Raw genomic sequence first — 24,318 nt, forward strand, 5'->3', positions numbered from 1 at the left:
AAGAGAGGAAAAGGAAGAAATCAATGAAGTCATATTTCCCAGAACTGAGGGACATGTGTTTCCATTTGAATGGGCCCAGTGAGTACTCTGGACAATGTCATAAAATATCAGAATGCCAAGGACAAATAATGTCATAGAAATCAAAATGGCACCAGAAACTGAAGACAAGATCAAACTCTTAAAATGTTGGAAGGAATATTATTTACAACACAGAACATGATATCGAGTCAGGTGATCAATCAGATAATGGGGTGAAATAAATACATGTTTAGATACACAAAGTCTTATAAACTTACCTGGCACAAACCCTGGGAGTACCAATTACCTGAGGACACTATTTGACTGAATGCTCCATCAACACAGTGAAAGGAACCAGAAAAGGAAGACATTGGCATGGGATTCAACAGGTTGTTGGATAGTGAAGCAAGACTCAAGCAAGACCAGCTAGGCACTAGCATAGAACACAGCCAGTCTGTCCAGACTGGGGTGTATCAGAGAGAAGATGAAACTGATAGAATACCTGTTGCATCTGAATGTTTTGAGAAAGGATTAAGACACTTGACAGAGTTTAAAGTTGACCTAATTTAGTAGTATTGGATTAGTGATAGAAACTAAGCAAATAAGAATTACTTACTCTAAGGAAAGCAAAATATTTTGGAGGAAAGTTTAAATAATTACAGTTTACTCCATGGCTCAGCTTTGAATAGCATTTGAAAGGTCATGTTAAAGTAAACTCTCAACATTGATCTCACCACAGTTATAAGTAAATATTTTTGGAAGTTGGGGTAGGGGGACCAACTAGGTGGATATGTGTAGTGGAGGAAGGAGTGAAGGAGAGACACATCCTTATCTTCCATAATGGGATATAAATTGATATTATGTAAAACTAAAAAAATCAAGAAGTTTCCATCTAAAAATATTGTGTAGAGATATGAAGGCATATGCCCAAAGAATCAACTAAAAGAATTGAAAGTGTGGAGTTCCCTGGTGGCGCAGCAGGTTAAGGTCTAGCATTGTCACTTCTGTAGCTCTAGTTACTGCTGTGGCATGGGTTCCATCCCTGGCCTAGGATTTTCTGCATGCTGTGGGTGTAGCCAAAAAAAAAAAAAAGAGTTGAAAATGTTGCCCTTTGGGAAAGCTCTAAAAGGGAAGAGAAGGAACAGAGGACCTCTGCCTCTAGTAATAAGTTTTTTCAAATACTTGTTTTTAAACTCTGTTGTTTAAAAATTCTTATAAAAAAACAACAAAAATAAAGGTAAAAGAGAGTGATAGGGCAGGATATTGTCAACAGAGGGAATGGGATGGCCTTGCTTTAGCATCATAGAATATTCTGTTTGTTTAGGGCTTCGGATACAGAGGAGAAGGCAGAAAGAGGTGTCTTTTTTTTTTTTTTTTTTTTTTTTTAATGGCTACACACCTGCAGCATATGGAAGTTCCCAGGCTAAGAGTTGAATCATATGCTGCCAGCATACGGATCTTTAACCCACTGATCTGGGCCAGGGATCAAACCCACATCCTCATGGAGACTATGTCAGGTTCTTAACCATCTGAGCCACAATGGGAACTTCAAAATGAGTCCTTTATTTCTTCCATTTCATATATTTAAGTGCTTAAGGTAATGGAAATTGTCTTTTCTTTCTTAATGAAAAGAAACAGATAACTGTAAAAGTCAGCAAATAACCAGAGTCCCCTTAATATCACCCTAGATTTTTTGGCTGTCAGCTAGATCCGCTGTAAAAACTGAAGGATGCATTTCTGAACCCCATTCCAGATATTTGAAAGTAGAAGTCATGATTGCATATATAATAATTAAAGCGCAATTTAAAGAGTATTATCTCTCCCTTAACACACAGCTGTTTCCTCCTGACCTAAAGAAAATATTATGAGAAAGTCAATATATTTACAAATAAGATTTAATAATACTCACAAGAACAGAGTTTGTCCCCAAACAGGAAAAACTACACATTGTTTTGTTTCAAAAGGTTACAAATCCAGTGCCTGAAAAATCCAGCAGGTGAGCAGCAGGACTAAGTGGGAGTCCCACTTCCATTTATGTTGTACAAAGCCCCCAGAGGACACTGCTCATATTCTAATAAGGAGGAAAAGCTAGATAGTCTACAAAATCATAACTGATATTGGACCCAGCAGAGAACTGAATTCCAAAGACTGACAAGCCTTTCCAAGGACAGATGGGACAGAGTAACTCTTTTACCACGGGAAGAGCACAGGAGGAAAAAGAGGCTGAGGCAGAAATGGGTAAGAAATCAGCTAAAAGGCGAACATATACCTAAGGGCACACACAGCTAGTCTATTAGTTTAGACCTTGAAGCCCCAGGTACACAGAAAGTTTGCACTCATCCCAAGACTTTCCCACTAAACTCTACTCAGTCCACAAGAAAGATTGGAATCAGCAGGGCAGGGGACATGTGAGAGCTCCTATTACTAACACAGATGGTGATGGATGAATGTGGCTTCTAGGGGACAGGCACAAAACACCCCCATGCTTCCCAAGATGTTCTTTTCTTGTGAAGCAAAAGCCTTAAGCCTTAAGCAGCGACCCCTTTTCTCCTAGGACTTCTAAAGAAGAGGAAGAAGAAAACCTGTCAACTTCTAGGGGAGGGGTAGAAGCCCTCTATCCTGTCCCAGGAAACCAGCCAAAGATCTCCTATGTCTGGAGGAAGGGGTGGAAGCATCAGTTGTCTGCCTGTGGCGGGGGGAGAAGAAAAGTTCATTGACCCAGGATCCTGCACCTGTTAACAGAGAGCAGGCATCTGCTATTGTGGGGGAAGGGCAGAAAACACTCTCCTGCCTTAGACCTATCACAGATTTGAGGAAAAGTTTGGCTGTGATGGAGATAGAGATAGGAATTCCAAGAGAGCTCACAGCCCAGGCACACGGGCCTGCCTAAAACTGTGGCTTGATGAGAAGACCAAGAGAATCTGCTTACCGCCCACACACAATGAACTCAGCTCTGAATAATAAATAATAGCAGTCTGCCCCTGGCGGTAGGGGTGGAGGTGTGACATGTGAAGACAGATTCCCTGTCTGGTTAGGTGTGCAGGGATGGCTGAAAGCTGAAAGTGGAGTAAGAAGTGTAAGAAAAACCTTCTGGCAGCTCAACCCTGGAAAAATGCAAAGTCCATGGGGGACTGAAAGTAACCAACAATAAGATAACCCAAATTTTGCTTAAATGCTAACTAGGTTGATTCCTTCTTACATGCACACATGCATATGCACACACACACACACACACACACAACCTGAGAGAAAAAAGAATATTTCTGTTTCCAGGTATAAATACTATTTACCTAAGTTTCTACCGTTCTGTAAATGATGCCCATCATTCAGTAACAAATTATAAGACATATTGTAAAGCAAAGAAAATTCAACACATTGTTAGGAGAGGAAGCAATCAATAGACTCAGACTCATAGATGACCCAGATGTTGTAGCTCTTAGGGAATTTAAAGCAACTGTTTTTAATATGTTAAAGGATCTAGAAGAGAAGATAGACCAGTGCATAAACAGGAAATTCAAGCAGAGAGACAGAAACTGTCTTTTTAAAAAATCAAATGGTAATGTTAGATATGGAAAGCAGAATATCAGATATGTACAACTTTAATGGACTTATTAGCAAATTAAACACAGCAGAAAGAAAAAAATAGCAAGCTTACATTTACGTTTTTGAAAAATAATCCAAACCAAAATAAAAATAGAAAGTAGAATTAGGAGAAAAAAGTAAAAGTCATCTAAGAACAGCTGGACAATACCAAATTGTGTAATATATTTGGAATTGGCATCTCAGAGGAAAAAGAATAGAAAGAGGTGGATATTTAAAGAGATAATGGATGAAAGTTTTTCCAAAATCAATGAGAAAACAACAAACCATGATTTCAAGGAACTCAGACAGGATAATTAGGATACACATACACACAAATACACATTAGATACATCAAACTGCTGATAAAGAGGAAATCCTGAAAGCAGCTGGACAAAGAGATGAGTTTGAAGAGGGAAAGAGGAACTAGATCACAAGGAACTTTTTGTTTTTCGGGGCGGGTTTTTTGGCTGACCTGCAACATATGGAGTTCCCAGGCCAGGGATCAGATCTAAGTCACAACTGCGACCTACACACAGCTGTGGCAACACTGGATCCTTTAATCCACTGTGCCCAGGCCGAGGATTGAACATGCATCCTGGTGCTGCAGAGATGCTGCCAATTCCATTGTGCCACAGCAGGAACTCCCACAAGGGGTTTTATACCCTATGCAAGCAAGTTTGGACTTTTTTCTCCCTGACGACGAAGAGAAACCATTAAAGTATTTTAAACCAGGAAATGATTTGATTAAACTTACATTTTACAAAGACCTTTCTAGCAGCAGTGTAGAGAGTTATTTGGAGGAGACAAATCAGAAAAATGGATAAGTGTATTGTGGTGTGTTTCCATAGTGAAATAACACACAGCAGTAAAAATAAACTAGAGCTAAACATATTACCAAAGATGAATTTTATAAGCATAAGGTTAAATGAAAATATCAACTTTGTAAGAAAACATGTGATACAACTTAAAGTTTAAAAGCAAACTGGTTAAGAAATTAGAAACAAAAATAAAATTCATGGAAATGTAAAAATAAAATAGCATGGGGAGAGAGGAGAAAATAAAGATGTAATCAGAAGTCATACCCAGGGTTTTAAAGGTATTAGTAATATTTCACTTCTTCTTTGCAAATCATATATAAAGAATGCTATAAAAACTTTGGATAAAGGGCTAGTACCCAAAATACATAAAGAACTCATACAACCCAAGAGCAAAAAGACAAACAAACTGATTAAAAAATAAGTAGATGGGAGTTCCCATTGTGGCTCAGAGGTAATGAATCTGACCAGTATCCATGAGGATGTGGGTTCAATTCCTGGCCTCCGTCAGTGGGTCAAGAATCCAGTGTTGCCGTGAGCTGTGGTGTAGGTTGCAGACACGGCTTGGATCTGGTGTTGCTGTGGCTGTGGTATAGGCCAGCAGCTGTAGCTTTAATTCGATCCCTAGTCTGAGAACTTCCATATGCCGTGGGTGTGGCCCTAAAAAAAAAAAAAAAAAAAAAAAAAGAGAGTAGAGGAATTGAATGACATTTTTCTAAGGAAGACATATAGATGGTCGACAGGTACATGGAAAAGTAATATCACTAATCATCAGTGAAATGCAAATCAAAAGCACAATGAGCTATCACTTTACACCAGTTAGAATGGCTACTATGAAAAAGACAAGAAATAACAAGTGTTGGCAAAGGGAATTTGTTTGGATGTTGGAAAAGGGAATATTTGTGCACTGTTGCTGGGAATGTAAATTGGTGTGGCCACTATGGAAAACAGTAGGGAGGCGTCACAAAAAATTAAAAATAGAACTACCATATGTTTCAGCAATCCAGCTTCTTGGTATCTAGCCAAAGGAAATGGAAACACTAACTCAAAAAGATACATGCACCCCAATGTTCACTGCAACACTACTTACAATACCCAAGACATGGAAGCACTTAAAAGTCCATCAGTGGACAAATGGATGAAGAAATGTCACACACACATACACACACAGAGAGAGAAATATTATTCAGCCACAAAAAAAAATCTTGCTATTTGCAATAACATGGATGGCTCTTGAGGGCATTATGTTAAATGAAATAATTCAGAGAAAGACAAATACTGTATGATCTCATTTTTATGTGGAATCCATAGAACGAAAACCTGAACTCACAGATACAGAAAACAGATTGGTGGTTTTCAGAGGTGGGAGGTGAGGGACTGAATGAAATGAGTGAATGTGGTAAAAAGGTACACATTTCTAGTTAAAATAAATAAGTCCTGGGGCTGTAGTATACTGCATCATGACATAGTTAATAACACTATTATATATTTGAAAGTTGCTAAGAGAGTAGATCTTAGAAGTTCTCATCCCAACAAAACAATTGTAACTATGTGTCATGATGGATGTTAACTAGACCTATCATGGTGATCATTTTCTGATATATACAAATATTAAATTATTATGTTATCTACCTGAAACTAATATAATGTTAAACGTCAATTTTAAAAAAGAAAAGAAAAACCAATAAAAAAAAAAGAAACCAAAAGATTTTAATCTTAAAAAATAACTAACAGAAAAAGTGGATAAAGAATTTAAATCACCATTTCCCCAAAGACATAAAAATGACCAATAGGCACTTGAAAACAAATTTATCATTAGTCATTAGGGAAATGTGAATCAAAACTGCAATAAGATACCACTTCATACCCACTAGGATGGATAGAATAAAAAAGACAGTAACAATTGTTGACAAGGAAGTAGAGATATTGGACCCTTCATACACTGATGAATGTAAAATGGCACACTTTGAAAAACCGTCAAAAAGTTCCTCAAAAAGTTGATCGTAGACATGGCAATTCCACTCCTATCCTAGGTATATGCCCAAGAGAATTGAAAACAAGCTTTCAGGCAAAAACTGCTACATGAATATTTATACCAGCATTATTTATAACATCCAAAAGATAGAAACAACCTAAATATCCATGAACAAACAGATAGGTAAACAAAATGTGTTTTATCCATACAATGCAGTAGAATCCAGAGTCCTAAGATAAAAGTCTAAGCACTGGGACTACATAATATGACAAAGCACTGCTCTTGACCTCCCATGATAACAAAGCCAGAAGAATCCCTTTTGGCAGATAATACTCAACACAGTTTTACAGAGTGACATTAGATTATAGGTTAGGTTACCGTGCACGAAAACGAACATTTCAGCCAGAAAGCCAGAGTCAGACCAAAAGACTCTTTGGTACCCCGTAAAACAGAAAAGAATATCATTGCTAAAAGGGGCTAGTGTACCACCCAGTCCAACCCTCTGCATTTACAGATGAGGAAAACCTAAAACTTTCACACGTGGTTGAATGGATTTCCCCAAGAATCTGCAGCCTTTCAGTGGCAGCACCAAGTCTAAGGATCTCCACTTTCTCTACCATCCTGTATCCCAGGAAAATATTCTGTAAGATAACCTCTAGCGCCCTTTAAGGAGTGAGAGGGGGATGTGGTAGAGACACAGAATGCCGGGGAAAATCTGCTTCTTAGGCTGGCCTGGTGGAAATCTGCTCAGCCTGTTTTGTCTCAGTCTTCCAGCTGTGAAAGCAGTACTTATTCATTTGTCATTGATTTGGTGACTCTTTCTCTGCCCCAAAGATTCTTACTTCACTCAGTCCCCTGGGATGCAATGAATGACCCATTTACACAACAACACAGTCAGAGGTCTTTAGACAGCGCTACCACCTGGGGGAGGAAATCCTGCTGCCCCCACAGCTGCTTATCTCACCCCAAGATCAGAGCTATGCCTCCATTTTAGCAGCAGTCCTTTTTTCCTTTTTAGTTATGTGAGGTCTCCGTACCTAGGTTTTCTTACCTTTATTTTTAAAAAATAGTTTTCTTGCGATAGAAAGATAGAATTGACACACCATGCAATTCACCCATTTAAGTGTTCAATGGTTTTCAGTACATTCGCAGAGTTGTGCAACTATCACCAGTCAATATAGAACATTCTCATCACCTCCAGAAGAAACCCTGGGTGTTTTATCAGCACAGCTTGTTTGGTTTTTTTTGTTTTTGCTTTGCTTTGCTTTTCCAGGCCATGGTTGTGGCATATGGAAATTTCCAGGCTAAGGGGTCAAATCAGAGCTGCAGTTTCCGGCCTATGCCATGGCCACAGCAAAACCAGATCTGAGCCACATCTGGCACCTACACCACAGCTCAGGGCAACACCAAATCTTTAATCCACTGAGTGAATCCATGATTCGAATCTGGATCCTCATGGATACTAGTCCTGTTTGTTAGGATGAGCCACAGCAGGGAACACCCAACCCTGGATGTTTTAGCTATCATTCTCCTATCACTCCTACTCCATCCTACTCCAGCCCTGAGCAACCATTAATCTATCTTCTGTCTCTATAGATTTCCCTATTCTGGACTTTCACATGAGTAGAATCATAGAACATGTGGACTGTGACTGGCTTATTTCACTTAGTGTAATTTTTCAAAGATCATCCATGAGGGAGCACATCAGGATTTCAATTCCATTTTATGGCCAAATAATATTCCACCCTAGGGATATGCCACATTGTGTTTATCCATGTGTCTGCTGATGGAAATCTGGGTTGTTTCCATCTTTTGGTTATTATGAATAATGCTGCTGTGAATATTTGTGCACAGGTTTTTCTGTGGATATGTTTTAATTTCTCTTGGGTACTTCTAGGAGTGGAATTGCTGAGTCATAAAGTAACTCTATGTTTAATCATTTGAAGAACTGCCAGACTCTTTTCTAAAGCAGCTGGAGAACCTCTTTTTGAAGGTCTTGGGAAGGGGGGGTGGATTTTTTTCCTCAAACGTGTTTTGACATTAGGCTATCCATTTGTGGAAAAAAAAAATCTCTAAGCTGAACTAATAATAATAAATAGTTTTTTAAATACTGAAAACCCTAAAAAACATCAAATAAGTTCTAAAATGAAACTATTAATGGAAAATATGGATGAATATTTTTATCATCTCCAAGTAGGAAAACCTCTGTAATCTCGGTTCAAAAAACAGAAAGAGGAAAATAATCATAATCTGACAATATAGTCAAATAGTACTAACTGGCAAAAGAAGTAAAATTTTTAAAAGTTGAGACAAACAGCAAAGTAGGAAAATCTCCCTGTTATATATAAGAATGAGTGTTGGCATCCATAATAAAAAAGAGAGTTCTTACAAATCAATACAATATTATTACCTAACTCCCATATGCCCTAACTCTGCTATCTACAGTTTTTGAATATCAATATTGTCTAAGTCTCCTTGCATTGCCACAACAATGAAACACAGACTGGGTGGCTTAAACAAGAGAATTTTGGAGATGGGATTAAGATGGCCAATTAGAAGGACTGGAGCTCAACTTCTCTCCTAAAAAAAACAAAATTTACAACTACACACTGAGCAATGTTCAACCAAATGGACCAGAAACCTTAAAAAAGATATCCTACCCCAGAAGACAAAGAGGAGGCCACATCAAGATGTAGGGGGGGCGATTACATGATATAAGCAATCCCATACCTCCCAGGTGGGAAGCTCCACAGACTGGAAAGTAACTGGTTCACAGAGACTCACCTACAAGAGGGAGAGTTCTGAGCTCTACATGAAACTCCCATGTGTGGGGATCTGGCACAGGGAGAAAGAGCCCTTGGAGCATCTGGCATTGAAGGCCAGTGAGGCTTGTGTGCAGGAGCTCCATGGGACCAGGGGAAACAGAGACCTCATTCTTAAAAGGCGTACACAGACTTTCACGTGCACTGGGTCCCAGCACAAAGCAAAGTCTCCATAGGAATCTGGGTCAAACCTGACTGCAGTTCTTGGAGGACCTCCTGGGAAAACAGGGGTGAATGTGGCTTGTTGTGAGGGAACAACATTGGAAGCAAAGCTCTCGGGAGTAATCAGCAGCCATACCTTTCTCTGGAGGTGGCCATTTTGGGAAAGTCTGGCCCCACCCATCAGCAATGAGAAGCCCAAGAGCAAACAACAGTCCAAGTGGGATCAGAGTCCCGCCCATCAGTAAACAGGCTGCTTGAAGTCCCCCCAGGCACACAGCCACCTCTAATCCCAACCAGAGACAAAACCCCACCCACCAGAGGGATAGGAATCAGCTCCACCTACCAGGGGGCAGGCATCAGTCCCTCCCATCGGGAAGCCTACAGAAAGCCCCTGTACCAACTTCAGCCACAAGAGGGCAGACACCAGAAGTAAGAGAGGCTACAACTCTATTATCTGTAAAAAGGTCACCACACCAAAAACATATAAAAATGAAAAGACAGAGAACTCTAACTCAGATGAGGGAGAAAGGAAAAACCCCAGAAAATCAGCTACATGATCAGGAGATTCTCAGCCTCCAGGAAAAAGACTTTAGACTGTTGATGCTGAAGATGATGCAAGACATTGGAAATAAACTAGAGGCAAAGATGGATAACTTACAGGAAACACCGAGCAAAGAGATACAAGATATAAAACTTAAACAAGAAGAGATGGAAAATGCAATAACTGAAGTAAAAAAATTCCCTAGAAGCAGCTAAGAGCAGAATACAGGAGGCAGAAGAACGAATAAGTGAGGTGGAGGACAGATTAGTGGAAATTAAAGATGCGGAACAGAGAAGAGGAGAAAGATTGAAAACAAGTGAAGAGAGTCTCAGAAAACTCTGGGACAATGTTAAATGCACCAACATCCATATTATAGGGATGACAGAAAGAGAAGAAAGAGAAAAGGGGACAGAAAAAATACTTGAAGAGATAATAGCCAAAAACTTCCCTAACATGGGGAAGGAATCAATCACTCAAATCCAGGAAGCCCAACGAGTACCATATAAAATAAACCCAAGGAGGATCACCCTGAGACACATACTAACCAAACTGACCAAAATTAAAGACAAAGAGACAATCTTGAAAGCAGCTAGGGAAAAGAAACAAATAACATACAAGGGAACCCCAATAAGGTTATCGGCAGATTTTTCAGCAGAAAATCTGCAGGCCAGAAGGGAGTGGCGTGATATACTTAACATGATGAAAGGAAAAAACCTCCAACCAAGATGACTTTACCCAGCAAGGCTCTCGTTCAGATTTGAAGGAGAAATCAAAACCTCCACAGATAAGCAAAAGCTGATAGAATTCAGCAACACTAAACCAGCCTTGCAACAAATACTAAAGGAACTTCTATATGCAGAAAAGAAAAGGCTGCAACTGGAAACAAAAATACCACAAATGACAAGGCTCACCAGTAAAGGTGTATATACACTAAAGATATGAAATAATCCACACACAAGTATGCCACCAAAATCAGAAGTCATGAAAAGAGGAGGGTACAAATGCAGGACACTAGAGATGAACTTGCAATTAAGAGACAAACAACTTAAAAGAATCTCATATATATATAGACGCTTATATCAAAACTTCAGAATAACTGCAAACCAAAAATCTACAATTGATACACAAATAAGAAAAATCAACTGAAATACAACATTAAAGATAGTAATCAAACCAGAAGAGCAGAGAACAAGAGAAGAAGGAAAGAAAAAAGAGCAACAAAAACAAATTCAAAGTAATTAATAAAATGGCAATAAGAACATACATATCAATAATTACCTTAAATATTAATAGACTAAATGCCCCAACCAAAAGGCATAGACTGGCTGAATGGATACAAAAACAAGATCCATATATATGCTGTCTTCAAGAGACCCACTTCACTTCTAGGAATGCATACAAATTGAAAGTGAGAGGATGGAAGAAAATATTTCATGCAAACGGGGATCAAAAGAAAGCTGGAGTAGCAATACTCATATCAGACAAAATAGACTTTAAAATGAAGAATATTTTCAGGGACAAGGAAAGTCACTACCATAATGATCAAAGGATCAATCCAAGAAGATGATATAACAGTTTTAAATATCTACGCACCCAACACAGGTTCACCACAATATATAAGGCAACTGCTAACAACCTTAAAAGGACAAATTGACAATAACACAATTATAGTGGGGGACTTTAACACCCCATTTACAGCAGTGGACAGATAAACCAGACAGAAAATCAATAAGGAAACACAGCCCGTGAATGAAGCATTAAACCATATGGACTTAATAGATATTTATAGAACATTCCATCCAAAAGCAGCAGAATACACATTCTTCTCAAGTGCACATGGAACATTCTCTAAGTTTGATCACATCCTGGGCTACAAATCCAACCTCAGTAACTTTAAGAAAGTTGAAATTATACCAAGCATCTTTTCCGACCACAATGCTATACGACTGGAAATCAACAACAAGAAAAAAACCACAAAAAACGCAAACACGTGGAGACTCAACAACATGCTACTAAATAACCAATGGCTCACTGAAGAAAAAAAACGGCAAAAAACCCAAAAACATGGAGACTAAACAACATGCTACTAAGAAACCAATGGATCACTGAAGAAATCAAAGAGGAAATTAAAAAATACCTAGAAGCAAATGACAACAAAGATACGACATTCCAAAACCTATGGGATGCAGCAAAAGCCATTCTAAGAGGACAGTTTATAGCAATACAAGCCCAATCAGGAAGCAATAAAAAGCTCAAATAAACAAGCTAACTTTACATCTAAAGCAGCTTAAGAGAGAACAGACAAGACCTAAAGTTAGTAGAAGGAAAGAAATCATAACGATAAGAGCAGAAATCAATGAAATAGAAACAAAGAAAACCACAGACAAGATCAATGAAACGAAAAGCTGGTTCTTTGAAAAGATCAACAAAATTGATAAACCCTTAGCCAGACTTATCATGCAAAAAAGAGAGAGGACTCAAATCAATAAAATTAGAAATGAAAAAGGAGAAATAACAATGGACATCACAGAAATACAAAGGATCATAAGAGACTACTATATGCAGCTATATGCCAATAAAATGGAAAACCTAGAAGAAATGGACAAATTCTTAGAAAAGTACAATCTTCCAAGACTAAACCAAGAAGAAATAGAAAAGACGAATGGACCAATCACAAGAACTGAAATGGAAAGTGTGATTTAAAAACTTCCAACAAACAAAAGTTCAGGACCAGATGGCTTCACAGTTGAATTCTATCAAACATTTAGAGAAGAGCTAATACCTATCCTTATGAAACTATTCCAAAAAATTGCAGAGAAAGGGATATTCCCAAACTCCCAGGCCACCATCACCCTGATACCAAAACCAGACAAAGATTCCACAAAAAAAGAAAACTACAGGCCAATTTCACTCATGAACATAGATGCATAACTCTTCAACAAAATACTAGCAAACTGCATCCAACAATACATTAAAAGGATTATAAATCATGATCAAGTGGGATTTATCCCAGGGATGCAAGGGTTCTTCAATATCAGCAAATCCATCAGTGTGATACACCACATTAACAAACTGAAGAATACAAACCATATGATCCTATCAATAGATGCAGAAAAATCCTTTGACAAAATCCAACATCCATTTCTGATAAAAACCCTTCAGAAAGTGGGCATAACGGGAACCTACCTCAACATGATAAAGGCCACATACGACAAAACCACAGCTAACATCATTCTCAGTGGTGAAAAGCTGAAAGAATTCTGACATCAGGAACAAGACAAGGATGTCTGCTCTTACCATTACTATTCAACATAGTTCTGGAAGTCCTGGCCACAGCAATCAGAGAAGTAAAAGAGATAAAAGGAATCCAAATTGGAAAGGAAGAAGTAAAACTATCACTATTTGCAGATGACATGATACTAGACCTAGAGAATCCTAAAGATGCTACCAGAAAACTGATAGAGCTCATCCACAAATTTGGCAAAGTCACAGGATACAAAATCAATACACAGAAATTGATGACATTTCTATACACCAACAATGAAAGATCAGAAAGTGAAATTAGGGAAGCAATCCCGTTTACCATCACATCCAAAAGAATAAAATACCTAGGAGTAAACCTACCTCAAGAGACAAAAGACCTGTACTCTGAAAATTATAAGCCACTGATGAAAGAAATCAAAGATGACACAAATAGATGAAAAGATACACCACGCTCATGCATTGGAAGAGTTAATATTATCAAAATGACTATACTACCTAAGGCAATCTACAGATTCAATGCAATCCCTATCAAACTACCAAGGACATTTTTCACAGAACTCGAACAAAATATTTCAAAGTTTGTTTGGAAACACAAAAGACCCAGAATAGCAAAAGACATCCTGAAAAAGAAAAATGGAGCTGGAGGAATCAGGCTCTGGGACTTCAGACTATACTACAAAGCAACAATCATCAAAACCGTATGGTACTGGCACAAGGACAGACATATAGATCAGTGGAACAGGATAGAAAGCCCAGAATTAAACTCACATACCTATAGCCAACTAATCTATGACAAAGGAGGCAGTAATATACAATGGAGAAAGGACAGCTTGTTCAACAAGTGGTGCTGGGAAAACTGGACAGCCACATGGAAAAGAATGAAATTAGAACACTCCCTAACACCATACACAAAAATAAACTCAAAGTGGGTTAAAGACCTGGATATAAAACCAGACACTATAAAACTGTTAGAGGAAAACATAGGCCAAACACTCTGTGACAAAAAGCCGACAGCAACATCTGCTCAGATCCACCTCTTAATGATGGTAAAAACAAAAATAAACAAATGGGACCTACTCAAACTTCAAAGTTTCTGCACAGCAAAGGAAACCCTAAACAATACAAAAAGACAACCCACAGAATGGGAGAAAATCTTTGCAAATGAATTGACCAACAAGGGGTTAATCTCCGAAATTTATAAACACCTCTGCAGCTCCATACCAAAAAAAAAAAAAAAAAAAAAAAAAAAAAAAAAAAAAAAACCACCCCATGAAAAAATGGGCAGAAGATAAACAGACAGTTCTCTAAAGAAGACATACAGATGGTCAAGAAACACATGAAAGGATGTTCAACATCACTCATGATTAGAGAAATGAAAATCAGAACCACTATGAGATACCACCTTACACCAACCATCATCTAAAAGTCTACAAACAATAATTGCGGGAGAGGGTGTGGAGAAAATGGAACTCTATTACACTGTTGGTGGGATTGTAAATTGGTGCAACCACTGTGGAAAACAGTGTGGAGATTCCTCAGAAAACTAAAAATATAACTACCATTTGATCCAGCAATCCCACTCCTGGGCATCTATCCAGAGAAAACCATGACTCGAAAAGACACATGTACTCCAATGTTCATTGCTGCACTATTTTCAATAGCCAAGTCATGGAAACAACCTAAATGTCCATTGACAGAGGAGTAGATCCAGAAGATGTGGTACATATACACAATGGAATATTACTCAGCCATTAAAAGGAACAAAATATCGGCATTTTTAGCAACATGGATGGACCAGAAATTATCATGCTAAGAGAAGTCAGTCAGACAATGAGACACCAACATCAAATGCTTTCACTGACATGTGGAATCTGAAAAAAGGACAGACTGAACTTCTTTGCATAACAGATGCTGACTCACAGACTTTGAAAAACTTATGGTTTCCAAAGGAGACAGTTTAGGGGGTGGGGTGATGCACTGGGTTGTGGGATGGAAATCCTGTGAAATTGGATTGTGATGACCATTGTACAAATATAAATGTAGTAAATTCTTTGAGTAATAAAACAACAACAACAACAACAACAAAACAAGAGAATATTTTCCCAGTTCTGGAGGCTGGAAATCCAAGACCAGGGTACCAGCATTGTTGGGTTCTGGTGATAGCTCTCTTCCTGGCTTGCAGACATCTGCCTTCTGGCTAAGTCTTCACATGGCAGAGAGAGAGGTTAAGCATTCTGGAGTCTCTTCTTAGAAGGGCACCAACCCAATCACAAGGGCCCCACCCTGATAGCCCCATCTAATCCGAATTACCTCCCAAAGGCTCCAAATACCATCACATTGTGAGGGGTGAGGGTTTCAACAAATGGATTTGGGGGGGGGCACAAAAATTTAATCCATAAAATATGCCAAGTAGGGCTCTGGGTGCAACAGTCATTTACTGAAATGTTTGGTAATCTTTTCTTGGTCCCTTCCTATGAGTTAAGTGTACCATGTACACTTTTTCTGCTATTATAGGATCCTTCTTCTTCTTCTTCTTTTTTAGGGCCACATCTGCAGCATACGGAGATTCTCCAGCTAGGGGTCAAATCAGAGCCACAGCTGCCAGCCTATGCCACAGCCACAGCACAATAGGATCTGAGCCATGTCTTCGACCTACACCACAGCTCACAGCAATGCCAGATCCTTAACCCACCGAGTGAGGCCAAGCGTCAAGCCCGCAACCCCATGGTTCCTAGTCAGATTCGTTTCCACTGCACCACAATGGAAACTCTCCTATAGGGTCCTTCTTCTTAAAGACACAAATTCTCTTTCAGCCAATGGATTTCAGATCCAAGACCTAGTCAGTTCTGGAAATTGGCAAGGAGTGTGATTTTTTACTGGGATGCTTTCTTCTGATGGTATAAAGCAAGTAGCCTCCTTGTTGTTTGCCCATCTCTTCTCCCCCCACGGCCCCATGTTCTAGTAACCATCTCCCTAACTCTCTGCAGTCCACTGAAGTCACCAAGCCCTGTCCTTTCCAGCCTATGTTCAGGTCTCCCTGACCAAATACTCTCAGAACACAGGGCCTTGAGTACTCACAAAGCTCCTTCCAGGACATGCTGGGGAGATCTTGCGGCCCCTTGGGACACAGTCCTTTCCTGTGTTGATCCAAACTGGCCATGTCTTTGTGTCTCTACCATGACCAATCACTGGAGCTGGGCCACATGGGAAAGCCATGACCCCGGCCAAGACAGTTCTCTTGCAGCACAAGCACTCCTAGTGGCTACAACCAAAATCCTTCAGGTAGGGTAGCGTGCACCTCCAGCTCCATCACTGAAACAAAATGATTAAGTCGAGAGCTGGTGAAAGAGGAGCAGGATGGGAGGCGGGATGCAAAGAGAAGAAGCAAAGAGAATCACAAGCCCTCCCCATCAGCCACAGAGAAGCAGCTTCATACACATGACTTCATGATGCTAGTGACGTGGCATCCATCAACAGCATCCATTCCCTTGTCACTTTCTCCTGCTGCTCATGATCACAAAGAATAACCATATACACACCTGTGCACACATATATTTTTAGCTTCCTATCTCAAAGCATTTGGCAAGTTGAAACAGCCTGCACCAGCCACCTGCAAGGACCATTTGTAGCTCCCAGAAATGCAGCCTGCTCAAAAACAGCAGCTGTTCAGCAGAGCAGGGCAGTGCCACAGAGGACCTCAGGCAGGACCTGGAGACAAATGACCCAGCAGGTGAAGCAGCAGGTGGAATTCTAAGTCACCAGAATATAAGCAGCAGTTGCTAGAAGCTGAGCAGTGAAAAAAAGGGCTTCAGAGTCTCACCTCTTTACACAAAGTGCTCTGGATTCTTCCATGACCACAAATGCCAAAACCAGGAACAGGTGACTGCCAGATCTAGAAAATAAGCAAAAGGATATTTTAATCCCAAACTTTTAAAACATACATACTACCATATGTAAAATCAATAGCCAGAGCTCCTGCTGTGTCACAATAGGATTGGCAGCGTCTTGGGAGCGCTGGAACACAGGTTCAATCCCCAGCCCAGCACAGTAGGTTAAGGATCCAGCATTGCCACAGCTTCGGCTTAGGTCACAACTGCAACTTGGATCTGATCCCTGGCCTGGGAATTCCATATGCTGCAGGGTTGCTAAAAAAGGAGAAAAACAACAACAACAACAACAACCAATAAGGACCTACTTGTAGTACAGAAAATTCTCCTCAATATCTTGTAATAACCAATAACGGAAAAGAATCTGGAAAGGAACATGTGTGTGTGTGTGTGTGTGTGTGTGTGTAACTGAATCACTTTGCTGTACACCTGAAACTAACATGTTGTAAATCAATTACATTTCAATAAAAATTTTAAAACATTTAAAAAGGCATTTTATTTTTATTTTTTATTTTTGTTTTTTATTTTATTTTTTTGAGATTGCAAGCAGGTGTACTGACCAATAGGGTGGCTGTGAGCACTGAGCAGAGAGAACCCAGGCCCCTGCCAATAGGGCAAGGGCATTTTTTATAGCCAGGGGTCTGTCTCTTGGGTCATGTAGTCTTAGGGAAAAAGTGGGAAGGGGGCTGGGAAGGAAAGAGGATTTAGGTCATCTTGGAAAATTTTAACAGTCTCTTTGACTCTACTTATCTTGAGGTTTGACAGTTCTTTAAGTTGTCTTTGTCAGGAGGCCTCCATCCGTGCCAGGGTCTGTTTCCTGTTGTTTTGGTCAGCTGAAACCACATCTGGATCCTGGGTGGAATTTTGATGATATGGCTGATTTCATGTCTTCTGTTTTGGACTTTCTCTCCTTATTACAGATACCACCTCCCCAACTTCTGTGGTGGGGGTAAATGTGTTGCCCACTACACCCCAAAAGATTGGACCGTAGTTTGCACACACTTTGTTTTTTTTTTTTTTTTTTTTTTTTTTGCTTTTTAGAGCCATGCCTGAGGCATATGGAAGTTCCCAGGCTAGGGGTCGAATTGGAGCTGTAGCTGCCAGACTATGCCAGAGCCACAGCAATGTGGGATCTGAGTCGTGTCTGTGGCCTACACCACAGCTCACGGCAACACCAGATCCTTAAACCACTGAGTGAGGCCAGGGATTGAAGCTGCGTCCTCATGGATGCTAGCTAGATTGGTTTCCGCTGAGCCATGATGGGAACTCCAATTTGCACACTTTTAAACACTACTCCTTGCCACTCATTTCTAGTTATTCCCACATGTCCAATTGAGTTCTAGGCCTACGTTCAATTTCCTACACAACCAAACTCAAATTTCCTACTCCCATGCCAGCCAGCTTCAGGTCCCACTCCTCTCAGTCCTTCCCACCTCCCCACTGATGTAATCCCATTGTTTGGGACACCAGTATGCCCTCCTTTGCTAGACATCATTCTCCCATTCTCACAAGACAAGGATCCTACTAAATTTCCTAACCAATGTCAATATCCGATTAGCCCAGAAGCTCAGAAGGGACTAAAGCCTATGATTCAGCGCCTCCTTAAGGCCGATGTTTTCAAACCTATTCACTCTCTGTTCAACACTCCTATTCTTCCTGTGAAAAACCCAGATGGATTCTTCCAATTACTTCAGGATCTTTACCTCATCAATTAGGCAGTCCTTCCCATTAACTCAGTGGTCCCAAATCCCTGTATTGTCCTGTCTCATATTCCTCCTAACACTTCTCACTTTTTAGGGCCATACCCTCAGCATATTGAGGTTCCCAGACTAGGGTGGAATTGGAGCTACAGCTGCCGGTTACACCACAGCCACAGCAACACCAGACATGAGCCACGCCTGCAACCTACACCAGAGTTCATGGCAATGCTGGATCCCCACCCCACCGAGCAAGGCCAGGGATCAAACCCGCAACCTCATGGTTCCTAGCAAGATTATGTTTCCCCTGCACCACAATGGGAACTCCTCATTTCTCAGTTCTTGCCTTAAAAGACATCTTTCTTAAAAAGGCATTTTAAATAAACATACATCACAGCCATCTAATACCAAGAGTAACATCCAGGTAGGTTCATCTGTCGAGATGGATGGGTAGCCAGGACTTGGACAACAGGAATTCATGAAAACAAACACAGTTTCCATATTTATAGTTATATTTGCAATTTAAAGGTTGTGACTAAATTTGGCTGCAGGTCGTCACCAAATGCTTGCTGATTTTGTAGTTGTTTGGAAAACTTGTTTTTATTGGATTTTATTACTCCATGGTGGTAGTGAAAATATAAAGGTTCATACTGAACCAAACAAATCAGAATTTAAGTCAGAACGACATGTTCGATCTTTCACTTCAATCTCATGAGCATGGAGCCTTGAGAGAGATAAGGGTAAACAACAGAGGATTCTGACTTGGGAGCTCCCTGGTGGCTCAGCAGGTTAAGCATCTGGTGTCATCACTGCTGTGATGCAGGTCGATGCCAATTCAATCACTGGCCCTGGAACTTCTACATAATGGGAGCATGGCACTCCCCCCACCAAAATATATATACATATACACACACACACACATATATATACATACACATGCCAGGGGCATGGCCAAAAAACACATGCATGGCCAAAAAAATTTACATATATATAAAATATATATATATAAGGGGTCTGATTAAAGCCAGAAAGAACCACCAAAACTGCATCTATTCTTCTCTCCCTCCATTTCTCCTTCTTCCCTCCCCCAGCTTCCCCTTTACTTCCCTTCTTCCTTCCTCAAGCATGTTTTGATTCCATTTTTTCTTTGACTTCTACAAAGTTCAACAGACTCACCTCTTTTGACATAGGGGAGCGGATGCTAAAAATATCAGATGATTTTTGTCCCCATTTTGATTTTTAAAAAATATCGCACTAAAAACACTGGAACAGGAGTTCCCATCGTGGCTCAGTGGTTAACGAATCCGACTAGTAACCATGAGGTTGTGGGTTTGATCCCTAGCCTTGCTCAGTGGGTTAAGGATCCGGCATTGCCATGAGCTATGGTGTGGGTTGAAAACGCAGCTCGGATCCTGCCTTGCTGTGGCTGTGGTGTAGGCCGGTGGCTACAGCTCTGATTTGACCCCTAGCCTGGGAACCTCCACATGCCGAGGCTGCGGCCCTAGAAAAAGCAAAAAAGACAATGAAAACAAAAACACTGGAACAATAATACAGGAAAGAAATTGTTCCTCATCACATAATCCTGTCAGCTCTCTTCCTTGCTTCCTTCCATCCTTGTTCATAGAATTGAATATATTGCATAGAAAGAAACATTACATACAATATTTTTCTCTTCTGCATTTTTCACTTCATTCTGAATCATCCTCTTGTCCAAGTAGAGTTGATGTATAATGTTTTGTTAATTTCTGCTGTACAACAGTGATTCAGTTTTATATATATAAACATTCTTTTTCATATTTTTTCCATGATTTTTTTTTTTTGCTTTTTTTTTTTTTTTTTAGGGCTGCGCTCAAGGCATGTAGAGTTTCCTAGGCTAGGGGTTGAATCAGCTATAGCTGCTGGCCTACCCTACAGCCACAGCAATGTAGGATCCAAGCTGTGTCTGTGACCTATACCACAGCTCACAGCAACGTTGGATCCTTAACCCACTGAGTGAGGCCAGGGATCGAACCCACAACTTCATGTTTCCTAGTTGGATTCGTTTAGGCTGTGCCAAAATGGGAACTCCCTCTATGATGGTTTATCATGGGATAATGAATAGAGTTCCCTGTGCTCTACACTAAGTCCTTATTGTTTATCCATCCTATACATACTAGTTTGCATCTGCCAATCCCAAACTCCCACTCCATCCCTCCTGCTCACACTTGGCAACCTCATGTCTCTTCTCTGCATCACCCTTTTTCTTATTGGATCAGCTCCCCTTTGCCATACACACTAGAGTATAAATGAAGCAAAAGCAGGGACTTGGTCTATTTTGTTCACTCTTTTATATCTAAAACAGTGTAGTGTAGGCATTCGACAAATATTTTTTGGGGTGTAACATCATCTTTACAATTGTAATTTTTGACAGTTGCTTAGATTCCATTGAGTAGGTCATGTGGTTATTTCCTGCTTCTAATGTTCAGGTTGCTTTCAACTCCTCACTCCTATATGAATAACAAGATAACAGCCATCACCATACCTATAGCTTGTTTCTTTCACTTGAGTTATTTCCTTCACACAAAGTCTGAAGAATGAGGTCCATGGCTGGATTGGCCTTAACACTCTTAGGCTTCTTGATATGACAAAGAATTTCCCAGACTGAAAAAACAAAAAAACAAACAAAAAAACCCGAATTCCCATCGTAGCGCAGCAGAAACTAAACTGACTAGGAACCATGAGGTTGTGGGTTTGATCCGGGGCCTCACTCAGCTCAGCGGGTCAAGGCTCTGGTGTTGCATGAGCTGTGGTATAGGTCACAGATGCAGCTTGGATCTGGCATTGCTGTGGCTGTGGCATAGGCTGGGCCCTATAGCTCCGATTACACCCCTAGCTTGGGAACTTCCATATGCTGTGGGTATGGCCCTAAAAAGACAAAAAGACTTAAAAAACAAAGAAAAAAAGAAAAGAATTTTCCAGTGCAAACTCTCCCTATCAATGCCTGGGTGTATTATCGAATGGTTTTCCAGCTGACTCCTGGGGGTGAAGACCAAGTCTAGGGGCCAGATGGGAAGTGATGACAAGCCAATTGCAGGTTGCATATCCTGGGAGCTGTTGCTGCCTTCGGTCCTCTGTTTTAAAAAGTCATCAGGAGTTCCCGTTGTAGTTCATTGGGATAAGAACCTGACTAGCATCCATGAGAATGTGGGTTCAATACCCAGCCCCACTCAGTGGGTTAAGGCCAGTGTTGCTGCAAATTGCAGCATAGGTCGAAGATGCAGCTTGGATCTGGTGTGGCTGTGGCTGTGGTGCAGGCCTGCAGCTGTAGCTCCGATTCTACCCCTAGCCTAGGAATTTCCATATGCCGTGGTGCGGCCCTAAAAAGACAAAAATATGTACATATACATATGTACATATACATATGTACATATACATATATATAGTCTTCAAATGCTTTTCTTGTCTGTTTCCAAATGATTCCTTACAGGCACTCTCTCTAACCTACTTGGTTTAAATCTTAAGAGTAAGCTAGGAGCTGGATCCCATCTAGAAGCCGAGCCTGAAGCTAGCTGGACTGCCAAGGTGCCTTTTGGAGCTCTTAGGTTCCATGAGGGCTAGATGCAGCCTCCATCCGTTCCTCTGCTGTGGACATCATCTCCTGTTCAGGCATCGCTCGCTTTGCACAAGATGTGTCTGTGTGGCCTGTGGGACCCCAGGCCGCAGTGGCATGGGTGCTTCTGGTCCAGGGCCGCCGGGAAGTTCTGAATGAGGACCTATGTGGCCTCCAAGGTGAGGTGAACAGGGCTGGGCTCCGAGAGCACGGCGCCCACTGAAGCGAGCTGGGAGGCTTGAGGAGCCGGCGGGCACTGTGAAATGTTCAAGCTCAGAAATGCCTTATGTGGATCGTCAGAATCGCGTTTGTGGTTTTCTAGACATTGAAGAAAATGAAAACAGTGGGAAATTTCTTCGGAGGTATTTCATACTGGATACCAGAGAAGATAGCTTTGTGTGGTATATGGATATTCCACAGAACCTGCCTTCTGGATCATCACACATTGGAGCCATTAAACTTACCTACATTTCGAAGGTTAGCAACACAACCAAGCTAAGGCCAAAGGCTGAGTTCTGGTTTGTTATGAATGCAGGGATGCGTTAGTATTTCCTACAAGCCAATGATCAGCAGGACCTAGTAGAAGGGGTCAATGTGTTGAACAAAGCTGTAAAAGTTACAGTACCAAAGCAGTCAGACTCACAGCCTCATTCTGACAACCCAAGTCACCAGGGTGAATGTGGGAAGAAGCAAGTGTCTTACAGAACTGACATTGTTGGGTGTGTGCCCATCACGACCCCAACTCAGAAAGAAGACGTAAATGAATGTGGTGAGAGCACTGACAGAAATCATTTGAAACGGCCCCAGAGCCATCTTCCTCGCTTTCCTCCCAAATCACCCCCGGATAGTGCAGTTATCAGAGCTGGATATTGTGTAAAACAAGGAGCAGTGATGAAAACCTGCAAGAAAAGATATTTTCAATTGGAGGAAAACACTTCAAATCTGAAATGGAAAAGGAACCTCTCCGCATAATACCACTTGAAGAGGTTCCTAAAGTCCAAGAATATAAGCAAAGTGACATAATGATGAGGGGCAACCTCTTTGAAATTGTCACATCGTATCAAACTTTCTATGTGCAAGCCGCCCTGCCAGCACAGCCGCTGCACATTCCACAGCCGCTCGCAGCAACTCTTTGGTCTCAAGCTATACCGTGGAGAAGCAAGGATTTTATAACTCTCTTGCCAAGGTCAAGCCAGGGAACTTCAAGATCCAGACTGTCTCTCCAAGACAACCAGCTCCCAAAGTGACTGAACAAGCTCTGCTAAAACCCCAGCGTAAAAAAGGCCCTCGGGAACCAGACTGTGACCCCGTGGACTTGAACAATGTTAGCCTTCCAGTCAGTGACATGTGAGAGGGAGGCACCCGAAGCCTGGCCCCTCTCTTGAGCCCTCAGTGTCCTTGCAAGAAGCTTCTAGCCAAAGACGACAAAGGGGAGAGGGTTTCAATGCATATAACCTTGTAGACGCACTCTTTATAAGCTGGTAAACCAATAATCTAGGATGTAGCCAAACGAAATGTAATTTCTTGAAAGAAAGAAAGAAACTTTTAAGTGTCTCAACATCAGCTGTCTGAAGCTTTCTTCTTACTGGGGTGGTTAAAAACATGTGTGCGACATTTTTTCCTAGTGAATTTGACAATTTAAATGTTCCACAGTTTAAAACATTAAAAATACTTATTAATTATTTTGGTTGTTTTAAAAATGCTACTGTGATTTCCTATTAAATGTTCAATCTTTAAAAAAAAAAAAAAAAAAAAAAAAAAAAAGATGTGTCTGTGTAAAACTTTGGCTTCACCACCCACTCCTTCTCCACAGCTGGGCCTGTGCTCGGTCAAACCACCATGGCTCTACATCTGCTGGGAGTACGTGGGGCTTGGCTCAGAGAGGCAATTCATTGAGAGCTTGAGGTTCGGCTCCATCTCTGAGTGGCCAGTCACCCTGCAATGGGCCCACTGAAAGAAACGATAG

The 24,318-nt window shown here is 40.7% G+C and overlaps 1 pseudogene; it reads left to right on the plus strand.

The window, feature by feature from the left end:
* The first annotated feature begins 22,603 nt into the window (after nt 1-22,603).
* LOC100152973 (pleckstrin homology domain-containing family A member 1 pseudogene) lies at nt 22,604-23,703 on the plus strand (annotated as a pseudogene).
* The last annotated feature ends 615 nt before the right edge of the window (nt 23,704-24,318 follow it).

Source organism: Sus scrofa, chromosome 14, assembly GCF_054392235.1.
Source record: "Sus scrofa isolate SSC_HxYL_T2T_F1_AM1 chromosome 14, Sscrofa_HxYL_maternal_Yorkshire_Landrace_v2.0, whole genome shotgun sequence".
Lineage (NCBI taxonomy): Eukaryota > Metazoa > Chordata > Mammalia > Artiodactyla > Suidae > Sus > Sus scrofa.